General features: G+C 35.7%; 1 long non-coding RNA gene across 1 annotated transcript in view; it reads right to left on the bottom strand.

Moving 5' to 3' along the window:
* LOC125326420 overlaps window positions 1-19,940 on the bottom strand; it is a 30,836-nt gene that overhangs the window by 8,376 nt on the left and 2,520 nt on the right. Inside the window, exon 2 of the long non-coding RNA XR_007203809.1 lies at window positions 19,252-19,355. This is a non-coding gene — a long non-coding RNA (uncharacterized LOC125326420). The remainder of the gene's footprint in view (window positions 1-19,251; window positions 19,356-19,940) is intronic.

Raw genomic sequence — 19,940 nt, 5'->3', positions numbered from 1 at the left:
TGTCAGTAGCAATAAAAAATCTGTCATCATTACTAATAAATACTTCATAGCTGAAAATGGTTTATATCTCCCTCCCATTTCCACTTGTATCTGTATCATCGAATGAAGTGCTGATCCCAAAGGAAACATGATCAAAGCCTAAGCTTGGAGTTTGCATTTTATCGTCCATACATACTGTGTCATTTTCTCTGACCATTGTTGCAACTGCATTGTGTTGTGCATTATCTTTTCTTTCAGGAATGTCTATGAATAGGTTGTTACCTTATGTTTTCATTATATTGCTTTTCTTCTGTTAACTCTTAAATTGGCAAGAAAAATAAGTGTAATAGAAACTCAAGTAACTGTGATCAAATACCTTCTCTTTCCCATTCTTGCCTGCTCAGTCTTGCTCAATCAAGGTAAAGCATCACAGTCAGTTTTATAACCTCTAGCTATTTTCTTCTAAAGCTGCAGGATGGCCCCAGGCAACATGCCTAAATCCACAAGCAGTATCAGATCAGTAGAAAACTTGATATACCAGTTTTATTGATTTTTTTTTTTAAATAAATGTTCCACTAGTATAACATTTCTCTATTTGGATAACAAATAATAGATACACTTTATTACAGTAACATATTCTCAGCTATGTTTATATGTCACATTTATGACATTTTATAGATATAGGAAACCTTGACCTTTATTACCAAAGTTACTTGTAATATTTAGAAGGAGACAAGCAAATAACATATTTATGCTTTTAGCAAGTTTATTTTTATCACTATAATATAATCTCTAGTTGTGAAGACACATGATGAAATCTTTTACCAAAGTCAACTTCAGATCTTTTTTTTATTACTATTAGAATTATAAATGAGAAGAAAAAAAAAAAAAAACCGCACATAATGAAAGAAAACAAAAATAAAGGCTAATTGGGAAACAAATGCTTTTGTGATTCCTTTTTTATGACATGAAATGCCAGGAAAGGAATTAAAGGCGATGCTATAATTTAACAAAAACAAGAATGACTAAGAGCCTAATTGTTTTAAACCTACTGGTAAATTAACTCAGAATCAGTTGCCAAACTGGAAAAACCTCTGAATACTGCATATATTTCTGGTCTCTTTTAATTATTTTTTTTTAGAAATGTTAATTTAAACTGGAATGGGTTCCATAGCAGGACTGATACAATGATTAGATGACGGGAAAACTTCTTCTTTAGTTAAAAAATAGATTAAAAGAACCTGGATTGTTTAGTTTGCAGCAGTAAAACTGAAAAGGGAAGCTGATAAAATCTGCAAATATTGAAGGGACAGAAGCAAATATTAAGATGAGTGAAGAATTACTTCAGTTATGAGATATAATTGTCTATGGTCATGCTAAAATAAATTCTGCTTGTAATAACTGCCTGCTTTCACAGGCAGAACTTCTGAAACAGAAATTAAAATGTGGAGGGAGCACTTAAGTTCTCTGCAAATGAGAGAAAACCTGGCAAAGGATCATGGAGCAAAACAGAAAGCTTGAGTTTAAAAGCCTTCCCTAGCCATCTTTTTGATGACACATTTTACAAAAGGCTCAAATTTCCCCATGCAACTTCAAAAATGTCAACAGCTGGTAAGGTTTGCAGGAACAGAACTGTTTTGTGAATATCTGATCTCTCCTGCTTTAATCTTGCGGAAAATTGATGCTTTTGCCTCTTTCTGTAGATCTCAGTTTTATCAAAGTGCATTGAAAAGCATTTTATTAACTGTTATGAGGGGGAGGTAAATGTTAAGTAACATAAACATATGTGAAAACATAAGAGTGGGGAAGGGAACAGAGCGTCAAGTACCTCAAGAAGCCCACTCTATTTTTGTTCTTTAAATCACCTTTTTTATTTTCTCCTTTTCTAGCTGTATATCCACAATTTGTAATCTTAATCACCAGTCCTTCCTCCCTCCCATACATGTGTGCTCTCAAAGATTTGGTTTGATGTTAGGGGGTCAGAGCTACAGAAGGAACCAATACAAACACATCAGTCTCTATCTCACACTCAGTGCTAGAAGTCCATAACAATTTGCTAGTCTGACAAGGAGAAAAAAAACCCCTTCTTTCCTTCTAATCTGTGAGCAGCTGACAAGTTTCTCTTCCCTCCTGCTGTGTGGTGGTGGTGTGCGGCTGTGATACAAGAAAGTTACCCATCCAACTCAATGTTAGCCACAGCTGATGTTTACTTACAGGGCAAATAATCAATTATCAGCTCTACTAAGTTTTCCAGTCTCAGCATCCCTGTTCATATGCCTCATACAGACAGAAGGAGAATTGTTCCTGAGGTCACAGGGACAGATTGCACAAACTAATTTATGGAAACTGAGAGACATAAACCATTGTACAGCAAGAGTGTGCAATTTTACTGAAACAGAAGGAAAGTCAAATGTAAATGGGCTTTTTTGAGTCTGGCCTAATAATTGACTTCTTCAATATAACAATTATCAAAGATATCCATGCAATCATTCACCTTCTTGCTGTATTCTCTATTTGTTGGAAACGGAAGTAAATTCAAAGTACTGAAATTATTACCTTTTTTACCATTAGAGACTAATGAAGTAGCATCTCTAATTTTCCAACAGCAAAAGAAGGAAAATAAATAGTAATGAAAAAACACTGTTTATATAATACCATCCCACAACTCAAATCAGAAATTCCTCTCTAAAAGAGTATGGATAAATTCAGGGTAGAATAGATTTAGCAGTTCATACAATTGTATAGGAAGTATTTTTGTTTCCCTAAAGATACTTCTTCTAAAAAAACCCACAGAATTTAATTACTTTTTAAATTAATTCCTTTCAAGAAGGTATAGCATCTTATAGTGTTTACCGTAAAAGAAATCACTTTTCTAACTTAGTCTATAAATAATGGTAATTAATGTACATTAACGTGGGGTATCATGGAATACATAGCCAGTAGGGCAAATACACCAGGAACAGATGAAAATTCAGCCAGATTTTTTTCAGGGAAGCAGAAAGCACATTTCTTTTGAAAATTTTTTGATATTAGCCTGATGAAATCTTTTCTGGATAAATGATTTGGCCTAAGACAACTCTCTCTTCCCCCTTCAGTTTACCACACTACTCATGTAATTTCTTTTCTAATTGTCATCTCTGTGGCTCTGAGCATTGCAGCTGTCCAAGATACAAAATACCAGAAGCTAATTTACTGCTCTGCTTAATAAAAATAGAATTTCCCATTGAAGGTAAAAGAAACTAGATCCCTGTTAGTTGCTATGAAAAATAGGAAGATGATTGCATTTTTGTTCAAAAGTGCCCTTTCTCCCCTAAATTTTCTATATCCTGCTGGACACATTTTACAAAAGGCTCAAATTTCCCCATGCAACTTCAAAAATGTCAACAGCTGGTGTTTCACAAGTAACAGACTTCTGCTTTAACGTGGGCACCATGTAAAAAATGTGGCTGAAATTGGTATACAGCAAAAAAGCACATTGGCTGAAGACTGACAGTTTCAAAAAACTCTCCAATACAAACCAGTTTAGAGTTCCATATTGCAATCTTATTTTCTGTGTTGATACTCTCTGTCCTTAACAATAGTAAAAATACATCAATATGAAGGCAAGAAGATACAGCAGGAAGGCTTTTACCTTTACAAATTACTTTTACAGATTACCTTTACAAGTGTCTATCCAAAGTTTGATATTTTTCAGAATTATTGAAGTTTCCTTTTTTTCCTTGAAACTTCTCTTACGCTTTTGTGGACTTTGAGAACAGTCACTAAATAGGTGGAACAGGAAGCTGCCGCTCACAAACAAACATATAATGAAAACGGATGGCAAAATACAAGCTGGAAATAGACTCTCTGCATCTTATTTTTGTTGAACACTGATGGTATTACATTCTAGTCAGCAAGGATCTGCCCACATATCTTAAGGGACCATTGTTAAGGCCAGATGGAAAATAAATTTAAGAAACTCCCGCAGAACTGCAACAGTATTCAGGACCTTTGTTCAGATTAAACAGGAATTAAATTTATTTTCTGGAATTGCTTTTACTCATTTCTTGACACCAAAACCACTGACATTTTATGATATGCTGTTAGCTGTTGAGAAAGCAGGAGGATGATAGCTCTGAGGGATTCTGAAACCCAAACTGCTTGACCTGAACGGTTTATGGTGACCTATGGTCCTTCTTGTCTCCCACTTGCCCCAGAAAACAGGATGAATAACAAATACTGCTTCATAACTGCAGGGTTTGCAGGTGCCTACAAGGAAAGAACATAACAGCAGAGCTAAAATCTGAAATCAAATAAATCCAGAAAAAGTCTGCAGTAAAACTACCTCAGAAGCATGGCTGGAAGATCACTATGGCAGCAGCATTTAAACAAATCAGGAATAATTGCATCTCATTTTTTCTATTTCTTTTGTTATTTCTGATAGCAGAATCACAAATGTTTAATATTATTTTAACAAAACATGTTTTAAAAAGAATGCTTCAACCAATCTAGTGCATTTCACATCAGCAGTGTCAAAGGTAGTCCTTGGGTTGAGAAAGAATTGTGTAATTAAATAGTTCAGAGAGATGTAAAATATAATTAGAAATACAGGCATATATTTAGAGAAATAGGGATCTCTATGAGTTATATTTTTAATGTCTTTTATTTTGAAAGCCCAGGATATTTACTAGTCTGTGGATCTACTGTGAATCTACAGTGGTTTGCAGGGTATCACGTTATCCTCGTAGGAGGATTAACAGCAAAAACCTGAAGTCTCCATGGATCACAATCACACTTGTTTTACTGTAATGCCAACAGCAAATAAAGGTTCCATATTATGTGCTATTGTTCTTGAGAATGAATTGCTTTTTTCCAAACTCTTCTGACCATCAATTTAAAATTGCTTTCAGGACTTCTGTAACTTTGCAAAAAACATAAAACATTTTGTTACCAATATGGTGAAAATATGTAATCTGAATTGTTCTTTTTTTAATCTGATGCATGCTGCTGGACTCTGCATTTTTAAACATTAATTTCAAATTGAAGGTATGTGATAGCTTTCCAAAATATAGGAACTGCTTCTCTAGGGTGTTTAATGTGTGCTATAATACAAGCACATATCTATTTTTACTAATCTAAATTAAAAGGTAAGGAATTTTAGCACAAATGTTCTTGTGTTTGCTAAAAACTGTTGAAAATTAATTTTAACCGTTCTTAAAAGTAAATTATAGTTATCTGTCAACATATAAAGAAAATGTTGACTTCTGTCTAGATTATTTTATATTTATGTCTAACATAGAAGATTCAGAAACACAGCCCAGCATGGTTGGGCAAGAGAAACAACACACATCAAAATTCTCAGAGTGTCCTTTTTTACCTTGGTTTCCAAGGGTAGTAAAGCTGTGCTTGGTCTTTGAAACAGCTATGAAACCTTCTGCCAGACTTACAGTACACCTGGCACAGAAACAGCAGGACAAGCTACAACTCACTGGACGTGTACAGTGACTAAACTGACCAAATTTGAGTCAATTCGTATCCCACATACATTCCCATGTTTCCACCCTTACCTAATCCTGACTAATGTCAAAAGACTTGGGCACTGTACCTGAGCTGCACTGGCTAGATTATCTTTTTCAACTTCCTATGGCTACAGGAGAATTGTAATTTCAAATTCCAGCTCAGAATATTCTGTGATTCTGTAAAATTTCCTATGACTTTATTATCAATTCTCATAACCTACACAAATATCTGTCAATTTTTTTTCTTTTCATGAGCCACAGAGTGGGTATGACAGCATATGCTGTTTCTTCTTAGTCTTCTGTAGGTGCTAAATCTCTGTAGATTTCCCACAGCCTTCTGTAGGAGCTAGGTTTAAGACATACTTTGGCACACAGCATTTTTCATTGATTGTTAGAGCACAGTTTATTTCTGGTATGCATAAGATTATGTTATCTCAAGGCTTTTGAGATATTCAAGCCAGATGTGAAGGAGAAGTATAATTTGGAGATGCCAAAACAGGTTCTGTAAGCAGAATATTATTAGCTTATTCTTATTGGCATTAATTCTAAAATCTTGTTTCTAGTAGGTGGACTCCTACTTGAGTCACCTAAGGTCACCCCCAAGTAAAAGCAAACTACAATAAAAGAGGTTGTTAACAGCACTTGTTCAAATTTCTTTCATTGCAAAAAGAAAGATATGATGCAGCATTTCGAATCTAAGTCTAAAGGACTCAGTGAAAGGCAAATACTATAGAGAATGCACAAAACCCTTGTTTAATTATTTCCATAATAGTATGACAAATTAAATTAATTAAACAAAAGCAATGAGTTTACTGCTGGCAAAGTCAGATACCAGAAGGTCCGAAATATGTTAAATGGAAACAAAATATAATGGACCCAAATTCACATAATTGGTCATTTATTTGTTGCCAGTATACAATAACCCAAATATAATGAATTAAAAGCAAAAGATGACCACATAAGGCTTCACCAGATTATGAGAAGAGAATGAACATCTTAGATTATGAGCATGCCAAAATTAGAAAATATTCACTTTTTTGCAATACCAGAGTGCACAAGAAAGTTCTTGGCTTATAGAATTTTCCTTCCCTATGATTACTTCATTGTCTGGGTTCACAGAGAAAATACTTCTAGTGCACAAGTATTTTACCATTTCTTTCTTATCTTTCATTTTATTGCTTCTTGACTCTATTTTTATTGATGCTCTACTTTCTACTGTTCTTGTTGGCTGGGGCCTTCTCTCATGCAATAGTATGATCAAAGGCAAATCTATTCTATTTTGTGACGTGTATTCTCTATATATAAATAAAAGAATTTCACTAGACTAATGGGGGAAGTGATTCTGACTTAATAATTCTATTTATTTTTTAATTATAGATATATTAATGTGTTGACTGTAGTATGGTCCACTGCTTCCTATTAAATCTAGCTCTATGTAGATAAACTATTAAACAAGCACTTTGTTTTAGTATTGAATGCAATGATGTTGCTACCATTTGCATCCCAGGTTGAGTACAAGTACTGGAACGTTCTTACTGCATTTGTAATCGGTTCTATATTAATATTTAGACTGATTAAGAGACCTTCTCTAGCCTACACTACTCAAATAGCTGCCTCCTCTTGTTACTGTACCTTGTGCCCTGCACAAACAAGTTCTTGCTTGTCTTATTCACAAAGGAAGTTTTTGCTAGAAAGCCATCTGTGAACTATATTGTAAATTCATATGTACTTACAGAGGCAGGGACAGAATGAGAGAAATGGAAACCTGGAAGTAAGGCTATTGCTGATAAATCCATGCTGCACAAATAGGCTAAATTTCAATCATTTCAAATAATCTACCTCCTGCCCAGAAGCAGAACACCAGGATTCTACTTCTGCTGGGTCCCAAATGTAGATGTTGCACTACAGATGTAGTACTAACAGACTTCCACATGATCCTATGTGTATACCAACAATATGTGACATGCTGACTACGAGCTGCCTAGGAATTTGCCCTGAGAACCACTGAAGAGACATTTCAGTTCCTTAAAAAAAAAAAAAATTCTGTGTTTTGAGGGGTTTTTTGTTTGTGTGTTGTTGGGTCCTTTTTTTTTAATCTGGCAAACATTCCCAGCATCTTCTTATCAAATTCTAAAAGGAGATTCTTTGTATATGGTGAGTCAAGGTGAGTCTCCCTATGGTAGGCTTGATAGAAGTTACTTTGTATCTGAAATTATGACATCTTCTCTTAATCAATGTGATAAAACTAGAAAGCCACTACTACATTGTAAGAAAACTAGCACAAGGAGCAAAAGCCTATACAATCAGAAAAAAAAGGGTCAGAGGTATATGAATATGAATATCCACTCCTAAATGAAAATAGAACTCTAAAAGAATAGAGATTTTAAAATCATACTTAAGCAAGAAAAAATGTTTTGATTTATTCACTAAACCGGACAAGAACATTATGATTCTGAACTCTCCCCACAATCTCCATCAAAAAGAGAACACAAGTGTTTTTCAAAAAGTGTGCAGCACCTCCCCACATTGAAAGGCTTGTTGAAATAAAAGGTACTAAAAAATTAATTACCAGTCATTATTTCTAAGGTCAATCAGTCAGCATTTTCCAAAGGGGGAAAGCACAGACTTTTTCAAAGTATTGCCTATTACATCATAATTACAGAATCACAGAATAGTTAGGGTTGGAAGGGACCTCTCTAGATATATTTTCTCTAAAGCAAAGGAAGCAATACTTACTTTTTGCCAATGTAAATGATAGTAGCAACTGATCATTGCATTTCCAAATAATAAAGCATAAAAGTCAAAATATGCAGCTTTGCCAGCCTGGGTAATTTGCCTCAGGGTAAGTAAAGTTGAAGAGTCTTCCTACAATGAGAGGTAGTCTGTTCAGAGCACAGGAAAAGATAAAGGAATACTCAGAGCAGTGCTGCTCAAGAGGAAACATTTGATTATGTACCCGACTCTTTTATAGATTTTTACCTTTTTTTTTTAATTCATGTGCTAGTTCTCATTTTTTTTTCTCTTTTCTTCGTTGCTACTTATTTTGTTACATAATAGTATTCACTTTTGTCACATCTTTCCTGATCTCTACACCACCAGATCTGAAGATTTATGCTCTAGATCCCCAACAAAGTTCTTTTTCATGACTTACTATTTTATGATGGAAGAGTGGGTAAAAGTGGAATTCTCAATGTTAATGATTATCATAAATTTTGCTGTACTGTAGTGATGTAAAAAAATATATTCAAGCCCCAAAATGGGCAGTGAAAAATCAGATAAAATTACAAAACACAGTGAAATAAAAAGACCTGAATGAGACAGAAGTTTCAGAAGGACAATCTCAGTGACAGGAAATTATTTTTCTCAGCTCTTTGAATATTGTTTCATCAAATCATTAAAGCCATATCCCAGTGATTGCATGGTTTAGATGTTTTTATTTTACCACCAAGTAAAGTTAGATGATAAACTATTGGATAAATTATTGGGAGAGATCAGCAATATCTGCTGTATAAATGGAAATGATTATTTAATATAGCTAAAAAAAAATAATGGTTATTGAACTGAGTATTTTCATATGCATATTTCAGATGAAGGTCACCTTAGTGTTAAGCTCTATGATTTTATTGCACTGTAAAACATTCTCTGTAAAATCATTTAATAAATCAAATTGAATAGTACCTATAAATAAGGCTGATAATTCCCAGAACAGTAAAATCAAAATGTTCCAAAAACAGAGTGATTTATTTTTCCTATCTTCCTATTGAAGCTATGGACCACAAATCTCTCAATACAGAAATTTTAGAAGGTGTGTATCTCTAATAAATTTTCATCTCATTAAATTTCATTTTCTATATTTTGTCTTCTCAACTATAGATCTTAGAATAACCTGAGAAGTGTGTGCTTTACAGTATTTTTATTGTATGTTCATCTGTTGAAAACTGCTTATTACTAACAAAATTTTTAAATACATATAGCTGTATAACCAAGCAAACCAGTATAGGCAAAGTCACTTCTTAATTTTGGTACTGAAATAGTATAATAGCCATTGCAAAAAATATTTTATGATAAAAGAGAAATTTCACTTCTGTCTCTGAACAGTATTCAAATCCTGTTGCAATTCTTAAATAGGATTATCCTTCAGAGGGATTAAAATAAATGACACGTCATAATGACTGGTTAAACAATAAATTAAACAAGGCTTTGTATTATTGCACAGAAAGTTACTATCATCTAACATCATTATTATGATTGGAAGAAAGGCTTTTACAATGTCACATTATTTGAGAATGTGACAGGGTTAATGGCAGGTTCGGAGTTTCCATAAGAAATCAGACTCTTCAGACACCTTTGAGGCTTTCCCTGACCTGACCTTACTATATGGTTTATGGCTATATGGGATGTCTACTCTGTTACAAAAGCATTGTTTGTTCTATTATGTAATTAAGTAAATTACACAAAGTTCTACATGATTGTGAGAAAACACCTTCATTTTCATGTAGCGGCATCATGCAGGCTCTATAATCACACCTCTCTGAGAACTATTCCATTGCTCATTTTCATTCCCTTACTCTTTGAAAAAAAAAAAAAAAATCCTAAATATTCTCCCAAGAATTACATTCTCTGTGCTCAGAAAACAGACTCCGTAGTTTCTGCTTAGAATAACATTTTTAGCTGCCAGTATTTTTTCTGGGTTTATGGTCAAGCTACAAAAAAAGATAATTTTAACAATTGATCTTTGTTTCACTTATGAAAACAGAAGTAGATATGAGTATTAAAATCCTTGCTACCACTTTTACCATGTGTACACATTTGGGTCTATAGCCATAGAAGCAAACACAGGTGCATGATACACTGTCACAATATGATGTGCATCAACAACAGAAAGTAACTTCTCTGGGTTCACTACTATGTGAAAAGATATAAAAAGGCATGAAAAGGATTCCTGATTACTTAACCCAGATATAGCAATCATATTTTACTTTCTGAACTACTGAATTTCTGGAAATCAACTGATGCTTAAAAATAAGCCACCACTCAGATACAAATAAACTGGGTTGTTTACTTTGCATATCATGTAGAAAGACTTCTTCAAGTCCTGCTATTCTGAAGATGCAGAAAAGACCACTCTGAAAACAGAGGCTTCAGCAGGTAACAATGCATCTACCTGTCTGGAGGGGAAAAACCCAAATTCTTCCTTTATGAACAAGGGTAGAAGAAACTGAGATATCTCATATTTCCTTCATTATCCTGTTCTCACCCTGCAGAATCTGATGTTGTGCTGGAATAGCCTGAGACAAAGAGGTAGTAAAACACAGGAAAGGGGCAAAGACGATTTCCCTCTCCTTTTACTGTCTTTCCCTGAGGAAGCTGCTCATACAAAGCTTGCTATCATCATCCACTGCAGAAAAATGTTCTAAAAAACATTTTATTGGCTTTGACTGCTTTCAGTAGGAACATAGGTTTAGATTTACCCACTGATCTGAGCAACAAAAGCAGATCTTGGTCTCCAACTAAAGTCATAATTTAGGTAGAATTGGGGTCAGCAATTGTTTAAGTTAAATCTGCAGTGGAAATTCTGCTGCCTTTTGGTGTTTAAAAGAATCTGAGTACCAATAGCACACTACAGTCCTCTATCCCCAATGTTTAGCTTGTGACAAGAAGCAAACATCTCTAACTCTGTTTTATATCATTTTATCAGCACGATCCAGCAAACAAAACAAAAGAATATCGAAATTTGTTGAGTGTACAGTACAAAGTTCCCCTATGGGCAAAATACACAAAACTTGACAGAATTGTGAAAACGTGACCTTTTTTTTCTTTTTAAAGTTAAAATTCATTTTCATCTAGAAAAGAAAATAATAGCTGAAAGGAAAGAAAAATAAAAGCCCAAAACTATAAGTTCAGTCTACTCGTTGCTTACTCATCTGTTATACGTGAATGAAATGAATGAAAATAAACTAAATTACTAAACAGTTATCAATCATATTTCCCACTCTCCATTTAGAAAAAGGTTTATAAAAGGCATAGAGGGTCAAACTTTCCTTCTCCTAAAAATCACATATTTTGAAGCTCAATTAAGACAATGAATTGTCTTAGTTCACGTGAGATGATAAAGTTTATTCTTTAAAGAGACTTAGCAAACCATTACAACGTAAGACTTTGCTGATTTTCAGCAGTTCAAAATAAAATTAAGTAGGACAAAAAATGCTCAAATTGCTTAATGTGAAGATCTGGATCTTTTTTCAATACATAGAAGAATACCTCTAAAGCCAATATTCTCCTTATAGCATAATTTTATGTTCCCATTAAATACTCATCATAAATCCACCCTGAAACATTAGTATACACCTTTGGACTGTAGAAATGCTTGGGTTTTATCTGGAAAGGTTTTGAGAATGCACAGATGGCTATTACAGATTACTAAAATGGGACTGTGCAATAACAGTGCCAGCTGTGTAACAACCGGTCCATCTCTAAAAGAGATTACAAATTCAAGGTGGTAATCCTTTCAGTAAAGGTCTGAGAGCTGCTTCAGAGGAACTGAGGCTCCACATTGGGAGGACAGAATTCTTTTACAAAAAGGACAGAATGCTTCTAGCATATTTGCCATTAAAACTGTGCAGGTGGTTTAGGGAAATGAAAGAGCTCAAACACTCTCTTTTATATTACAACAATTATACCACTCAACACTCAGCTCTGTTTTATTTTAATCTTTCTAATCTGACCATAAAAAATTAATTCCAGAGAGGTTAGATCAGTGGAGAGAGTCACTAGAGGGGCAGGCTGATTTCTAGACCATTAATCCTAGCTGAGGTCCACAGTGCTTGGAAACTATCTCTTGAGGAATATCTGCTAGTTTATTTAAAAATATATGATGTCTTTGTGTATCATTGAAGTAGGGGGGGAAAAAACCACAAAGATTAAAAAGAACTGCATTCAGAAGACAGCCCTGAATACTTAAATTTTGACACCAATTTTTTATTTCAAGAGGCAACAATTCCCCACAAAATTTTTCTTCTCCTTCATTTTCTTTCCAATTGCTTTTGTTCTGCCCCACTGACAAATTTAGCAATTTGAGATCCATATTTCACTAAATTCTTTTTTGATAACTGCTGAAACAGTTATTATATATGTTTGGTACCCTAAGGTTCAGTGAAATAGGGATTGACAGTAATAAGTATCTTGCAGAGCAGGTATTTTGATATCAGCCATAATTAATTATAGTAAAACTTTAAATAATTCTATCACTGTTATGAATATAGAACCATCCTCACAAAGGTGTCAATAATGTCACATAAGACTTCAAAAAGAAAAAATTAATATTATAGCAGGTACTGCTTTCTGGTGTCTCAGCTGAAACACTGAAGAGCGAATAAACTATACAGTCACTTTTTTGTCCTACATTCAGATTTAAGCAAAACTCTTACTCCATACTGAAGCAATATAGTAGTCACTATACTTTCCATGCTTATACTTAAATAAATACATGAATGAAGCAAATCTCCTTCCAATCTTTTTGGCTTTTTTTCCTGTATCATGAAGAACCGGATCTAATCCTTACTTAATAAAAGAACCTGATTCTGGGAAAGTATCAATACTAACAACAAAAAAAACTGGTTAAGGACCTGGTTTTCACAAGGAGCTTAATCAGCTGGGGATTTAAAATTCTAGTGTGTGCTTGAAAATCTTAAGTAAAATTTGCCCTTCCAGAATTTAAAGAGAGGTTTTCATGAGATTTGAATTGAATCAACAAAAATAACTGGGTTAGGTTTGCAGCATGGCAGTATGATTCTATCCTTTCAGAGGCTGCAATTCATAAATGTATGTATAAAGGTAGAAGACAAAAACTAGTTAAAAATATCTTCATCAGATCATACATAAAATACACAGCTCGAGGGGATAGAAAATGTTCTTATGGCTGGCTAAGCAGGAGAATAGTTTTGACTACCGTCATCTCCTTGTAGTAACAGAGATGGTACTGAGCATAAAAGCTTTCAATAGTTCCTGCAGCAATGTCAGCTGGAGTTCAAGCAGTACCAACGACTGCTGGAGTGTCCTTTACAAGGCAAAGTTACTGTCCTGTTAATGATCTGTTTTGTTTTCCTGATAATGTCATTTGTCCTGGTTTATGCCTGACTTATACCACTATTAAGGAATAAAATCATAGGTATTTGCAATGATATAACATTTTAATATTAGTCTTTTTGCAAAAGTTCATGTATTTTTTCAGTGGAGGAGGTCATTATTTAGTGCTTCTATTAGGGTAGACCCAGGCTTCTGAGCTGAGCTTTTTTCTGTTCAAATTTAATGGCTCTTTTATAGACAATTGTACCATAAATAGTTTCAACTATTCTATCTGGGCTTTTTTTCTATTAAGAATTATTGTTGTGCCTCTGGCTTAGGAACTTTACTTGCTAATTCTCCAGTTTTCTTACATCAGCAGTTTTAGGACTCCCCTTCCTGGAAGGCTCCTAATATTTTATGGGGTGACATTTCTAATGTTCCAACCTTCATCTGAGAGGTGACTCCTTTCTTAGTCTGAGGTGGATTGTCCAAGTAGGGCAATAACATGAAGATCACTTTAAAAAAAAATAAAATTAAGTACACTCATTTATTTCCCTCTAAGCATGCAAGAGGGAGAGTTATCAGAGCTGAAATTATAAATACTTTTTTGGAAGTTGCATTGGATTTATACCATTAGAAATGGCTTTTTGTTTTCATGCAGGTGCAAACCAGCCATTTTGGGTAACTATGTCATGGGTTAGCAAGCATAGTCCTGGAAGTGATGTTCTTGCAAAGGGGTGCTTGCAGCTTCCTCTATGACCTGACAGAGCCTATCAGCTGGCCAGTTTGAATATGGACAATTCTCTAAGCCACTTAAAATTGTGACCGCCTCTGTGATCCACACTTAAGAATAGGAAACCCTGAGGCAGAAGCTCTCTCTCGTTTCCGGTGCTGGGACAGGTGGCTGCGGGCCCCATGCGGGGGCCAGCGGGCCCGGCCCAGGCCCTGCTCAGGCCAGGCCAGGCCAGGCCATGTCCATCCTGGAGTCGATGGACCCTGCTCCGCCTGCGGAACCCCCGCACAGCCCTGCTGTGGGCAGACGAGCGGCCCCCCTTCTCCAGTTCGGCCAAGATTCAGCTAAAGCTGCCCACCGCTGTCTGGCAGAGGTCATGTGACCAACAACGATAAGCAACATTCCAGCTGCAAGGCCTAGGTGAGATTAACCCTTTTAGTGCTGTGAAGAGCTGAAAACCTGAGGGAAGAGAGAGAGGAGATGCTTAAAGCTGAAATTCTGTTGTGAAGCTATGATACATCAGAGTATCCTGTTGTAATTCCATGAAGATATGGGGGGTGGAGTGTTCAACTCGTGAGCAAAAGCACCTGCGCCGAGATAGGCAGATGCTGACACAGCTGTAATTTCATGAGAAGTTTGGACAGGGAGAGATGGAAGCCATGAGGACTTTTGCTCCAAATGGGAAAGGAGAAAACCTCAGCTCCTAGAGATGCTCCCAGAGATAGTCCTAACGATGAAGATGAGGAAGACCCTTTGCTCCCAGGGAAGGAGGAGGGCCTCTGTTCTTAGAGATGAAATGCTCCCAGAGATGGGTGAAGAGAACTTTTGTTTCTGAACAGCTCAACCTTAAAATTGTACCCCAAAAAACTTCAAGAGTGGACCCTCAAAAGCAGTTGCAAAAAAAGCTGCAAGTCGGGGGAAGGGACTCACATGCGAGCAGAGAGACCTCTTCCTAAATGGACTGAACAGAGTTATTTGGAAGTGGGCGGCTGTCTCGTTGTGATAATATGTTCATTGCATGGGCAAGAGAGACTCCTCTTCCTAAATTGACTGAACAAGGTTATTATGGAAGTGGTAAACAGACTGAACATCTCAAGGGTTGTCTTTTTACATTGTCACTTGGAGAAGGGAGAAAGGTGGGGGGAGGATAAGTGTTCTGAAGGTGTGGTATAATTTTTTTTTCTTCTTTTAGGTCTGTTAATAAACTTCTTTATATTCTCTCAAGTTTGGTGCCTGCTTTGCATTTCTCCTAATTCTTATCTCACAGAAGGTAAACAGTAATGAGTATTTTGGACCAAACCACTACTCTCTAATATTCTTTAAAAGTGTTTCATTCACTAAACATAATGAAAGAAAAACCTCAACAAAACTATTTGGAAACCACCATATAGTACATTCTCTAGCTAAGACAACTAGATAGATGGTAGGAAAGATAGATAGTAGCCAGATATATAATTTAAAGCTGGCCAGGGCACACAAAAGGAAAAATGGCTCTTGCAACACTTTTTGTAGCCTAAGAGGTTGACGAACACTGGATATCCCAAATCCACCTAAAAACAGAGCCTTATGAGCAACAGTATTTTCTGTCTACTAGCTTAGTTCCTTTCCTCCCCATTTTCTTAAGCAGGTAAAGGTTGGAAAATGAATAACTTTTGGTAGACATTGAAGGTAATGCTTGCAGGAAGAAACAGGGTAGGAGACAGAATCATTTATATTGGTGCTGTGGAAATAATAAAATGGCACATATTTAGCAAAAATTAAGCTGTTTATTTGAGGGGACTATTTTTTTGAGGTTTCTTCTCAGAAAATATATTCACTAACCTGTTTACATTTGGCTAGCCCACCTTGCATGTTTTCCTTCATCTAAATTGTGACATTTAATTGTTTGACCAAGCACAACATTTTTAGTGTATTTCATCCCACTCTTCTAGCAAGGATTTCTGAGTGAGACTGGCTGCTATCTTCTGCAGTTTCATGCATTTATATATGTAGATTTATATACACATATTTCAAACATGGTATAAATTCCACTTCTCTTTTATCCACTAAAGACAATTAAGAGCTGTGAGATTAGAATGGCACTCCTTCACTTTATGTCAGAATTGAAAGGGAATTTTCTGCAAAAACTTCTGTCTTTTTTAATGCACATTTCAAATACAACTGAACAAAAAATCAAACCCAAAGATGCAAAATGTATTAAGTTTCCTACTTTCTTATTACAAAGAATATAGTGGAAATAGAATGTCTATTTATAGGACAGAGACAACACATAAGAGTTCAAGTAAAGAGGTGCTCTATTATAGCTTGCACAACATTCTCATAAGAAGTAATGGGTACTATTCTCATTTAGACATTACCAAAAACACTTCTCTCATCTCCCCTTGGGAATAATGATACTTTATTTTGCTATTGGTACTTTAAGTTTTTGTATTGATATATATGTAGGGCTTTTAAGATTATAAACATGTCTAATACCTTATGTACCAAGTTACAGACCTCACCTTAATAGTCTCAGCTGGGCATAATGTGGATCCAAAACACTACCAGGAGTTGAAAGCAGAAATAGTATTCTAGGAAAACAGCCAATAAAAAATTTTCTCACATTCATGTTTTCCTTGTAGCAGTAGTTAACATTTTTGAGCTGAACAAGACTGCCACATATTTCAATTAATTTAGAGCTTTGGCCAACCTTCCCAAAGTGCTGCTATTCCAAATTTTTCAGAATGACTGCAAAAGCCCTCAAAAATTGCACTAACAGCAGTGACAAAAAGTCTTCCAATTGTATTCTTATTCTATTATCGTAGGTAACACATTTACAGAGCAACACCAGTGGAAGAAAAGGAAATATGCTATTTTCTGTGACAAGTTTGACAATACCTGGAAGTGCACAGGTAATGCTAAAAGCAATGACCTAAGCATAACATCCTGCAATAAAGAGCATCTTTGTTATTGCCTTGAACTACAGGTTGCTTCAGCTGAACCAGTACTTTTCTTCTGACTTCCATTTCTAGTTATAAAAAGTCATAAAAGGGATGCCTCGGTGATATTTTCACATCTACACAAAACATGCACACACACATTAATAAAGGTAAGATTTCCCAGGGTCTAGCGGGTTATTGAAAGGGAATTTCTTTAGCCCAGGCCTGATGAAGGGAAAATACAAGATTACAGCACGTGTGGTGTCCTGCAAGAGAGTTCAGGGGGCATCTTATTTAGCAGCGTGCACCAGCTGCAGCACAATACTGAGTTCAAATTCATCGGTCTTCTCAGCAAGGAAAATTAGGCAAGACAGAACCTCATGCTGTCAGAAATCTAATACTTTAAACTAAACTACCAGAGGTACCTCTGCTAGGTACAGGACAGTGTACTCCACCTATCTGGAAGCACAAGAAACCTCCTCCATCAATACCATCTGCAAAGGTGTCATCGCCAGTACTTGTGGCATGGCACTGCATCTGAGAAGTCATACCTGTCTTTCTCTTCTGCCATATCTTCCACCAACAGTATCTGTGTAGATCACAATGGTCTACTTGACTTCTTTGAAAGCCCTTTCTTTACCCTAGTTTAATTTGTTGCATCACAGAAGACTGTGTCTTTCTGACATAGGAATAAGGGAAGCCAAGATCCAAGCAGTTTATATATTTAGGACTATACAAACCACTGTTTCTGTTTCATAAGTGGCTAGGATGTTTTTATAAATAGCTCATAAATCATAGAATCATTGAATGGCTTGGGCTGGAAGAGACCTTAAAGATCATCTATTTCCAACGCCTTTGCTATGCACAGGGACATCTTTCACTCAACCAGGTTGCTCAGGGCTCCATCCAGCCTGGCCATGAACATTTTCATATCTTCTCTGAGCAAACTCTTCCAGAACCTTACCACCCTCACCGTAAAGAATTTCTTCCTGATATCTAATCTAAACCTCTTATTTTTCAGTTTAAAGCCATTCCCCCTTGTCCTGTCACTACAGGCCCTTGTAAATTGTCTCCATCTTTCTTGTACACTCCCTTCAGGTACTGGAAGACCGCAATTAGGTCACCCTGAAGCCTTCTTTTTCCCAAGCTGAACAATCTAAATTGCCTTAACCTTTCCTCATAGGAGAGGTACTTCGTCCCTCTAATAATCTTGTTGGCCTTCTTCTGGACTCGTTCCAACAGGTGGTGTCCTTCCTATGCTGGGGATCCCAGAGCTGGATGCAGTATCCAGGTGGGGTCTCACCAGAGAGGAGCAGAGCAAAACAGAATCACCTCCTAAATGTTAAGTAGACATTGATTTTAACATACACCTTTCTTGTCAGTTTTATTGTGAAAGACAGAACAGAACAATCAAAGACATTATTTCCTAACAAGTCTTTTCTCATATGTTGGTCTCCTCTCCCCTTGGTCTCTGACAGCTCATTCAGATTAGTAATTATTGGTAGGTAATAGCATTTAGGAGAAGCTCACAGTTGCACCACTGACTTAATGGCAGATTTTCTCCCTGTGAGATTCCTGAGCATATGCCCTCCTCGGTTTAGGATTTGGCTTCTCTTGGCAATGTGAAAAGGTACAGATGGTTTAGATTGTAGCAGCCTTCTCTGAAGGATGAACTATTACTATTAATGATGATATAAGAGTCTCATACTGTTTCCTCTACCACGGTAGAGCTGTAAAAGTCAATTAGAAAAGTTTGGTTACATAAATTATTTTCTCATTTTCCATCCCTCCAGAACTCAACTGGTCAAGGAGGATGGCAGCTCAAATGAGTCTTTTCTTCCAAACCTTTACTAAATGTGCAGTCTTTGCTTACTAGATAGGAAGCTTTAGATGTAAGACCACACTGCAAACTACAGCCATAGAGAATGATCACTTCTTCTTTTTGAATCATTCAAAATTCATGGTGAACACGTGTATTTAGACATTGCATTTATAAGCCTTTCAGATTTACAAAATCATTTTTTTCTGCTTTATGATGCATATAAATATAAATTCTCACCTGCAGAGTGAGAGTACAGTCAGAAAACTGAAGGGGATTGCAAGCAAGGGTTCGAGGTAAAATTTCCTTTTCCACTGAGCACTCCACAAGAGACAACACTCAGGCTGCAAGTGAGAGAAGCATGGAAGATTATTTTAAAAAGCTTGTAATACTATTGAACTACTGTGCTTTAAAACTAACAGTCCCATGTGCATACAAAGATATTCTTGAATCTATTCTTCAAAGCAAACAAAACTGTTTGTAAAGGTACAAGTTTTATATTTAATAATAAATAATAAAAACATATAACTTCCAAATTTTAGTTAAGTGAAATATTTGATACCTAGTAGAGCATGTATCAAAATTTTTAGTTTAATAACCAGTTTTCCTGTAGCAAGGAAATATAGCAATGTATACAAATATGTTGCTGCACCTAACCAAAACAAGTTTTGATATGAAAGAGTTCACTAAGAGCGTGGGCACAGAAAAGTTGCAAATATTTTTCCCACCTGTATTATTTTATTCTACAATATCAGCTGCTAAACATTTATTTCAGTGGTGAGGCACATCACACTAAAAACTTAAGCTATACATCTAAGTTTCTGGCCTAGTTATTAGGTTTTCCATTTTCTAAGGTTATAAATAACTGCAAATGTAGTAACTTCTACCATCTTCTTTGATTTACTTCACTTCTACACTAGTGACTGCCA

Source organism: Corvus hawaiiensis, chromosome 5 (genome assembly GCF_020740725.1).
Source record: "Corvus hawaiiensis isolate bCorHaw1 chromosome 5, bCorHaw1.pri.cur, whole genome shotgun sequence".
Taxonomy (NCBI): domain Eukaryota; kingdom Metazoa; phylum Chordata; class Aves; order Passeriformes; family Corvidae; genus Corvus; species Corvus hawaiiensis.
This window is presented reverse-complemented; position numbering and strand designations above follow the sequence as displayed.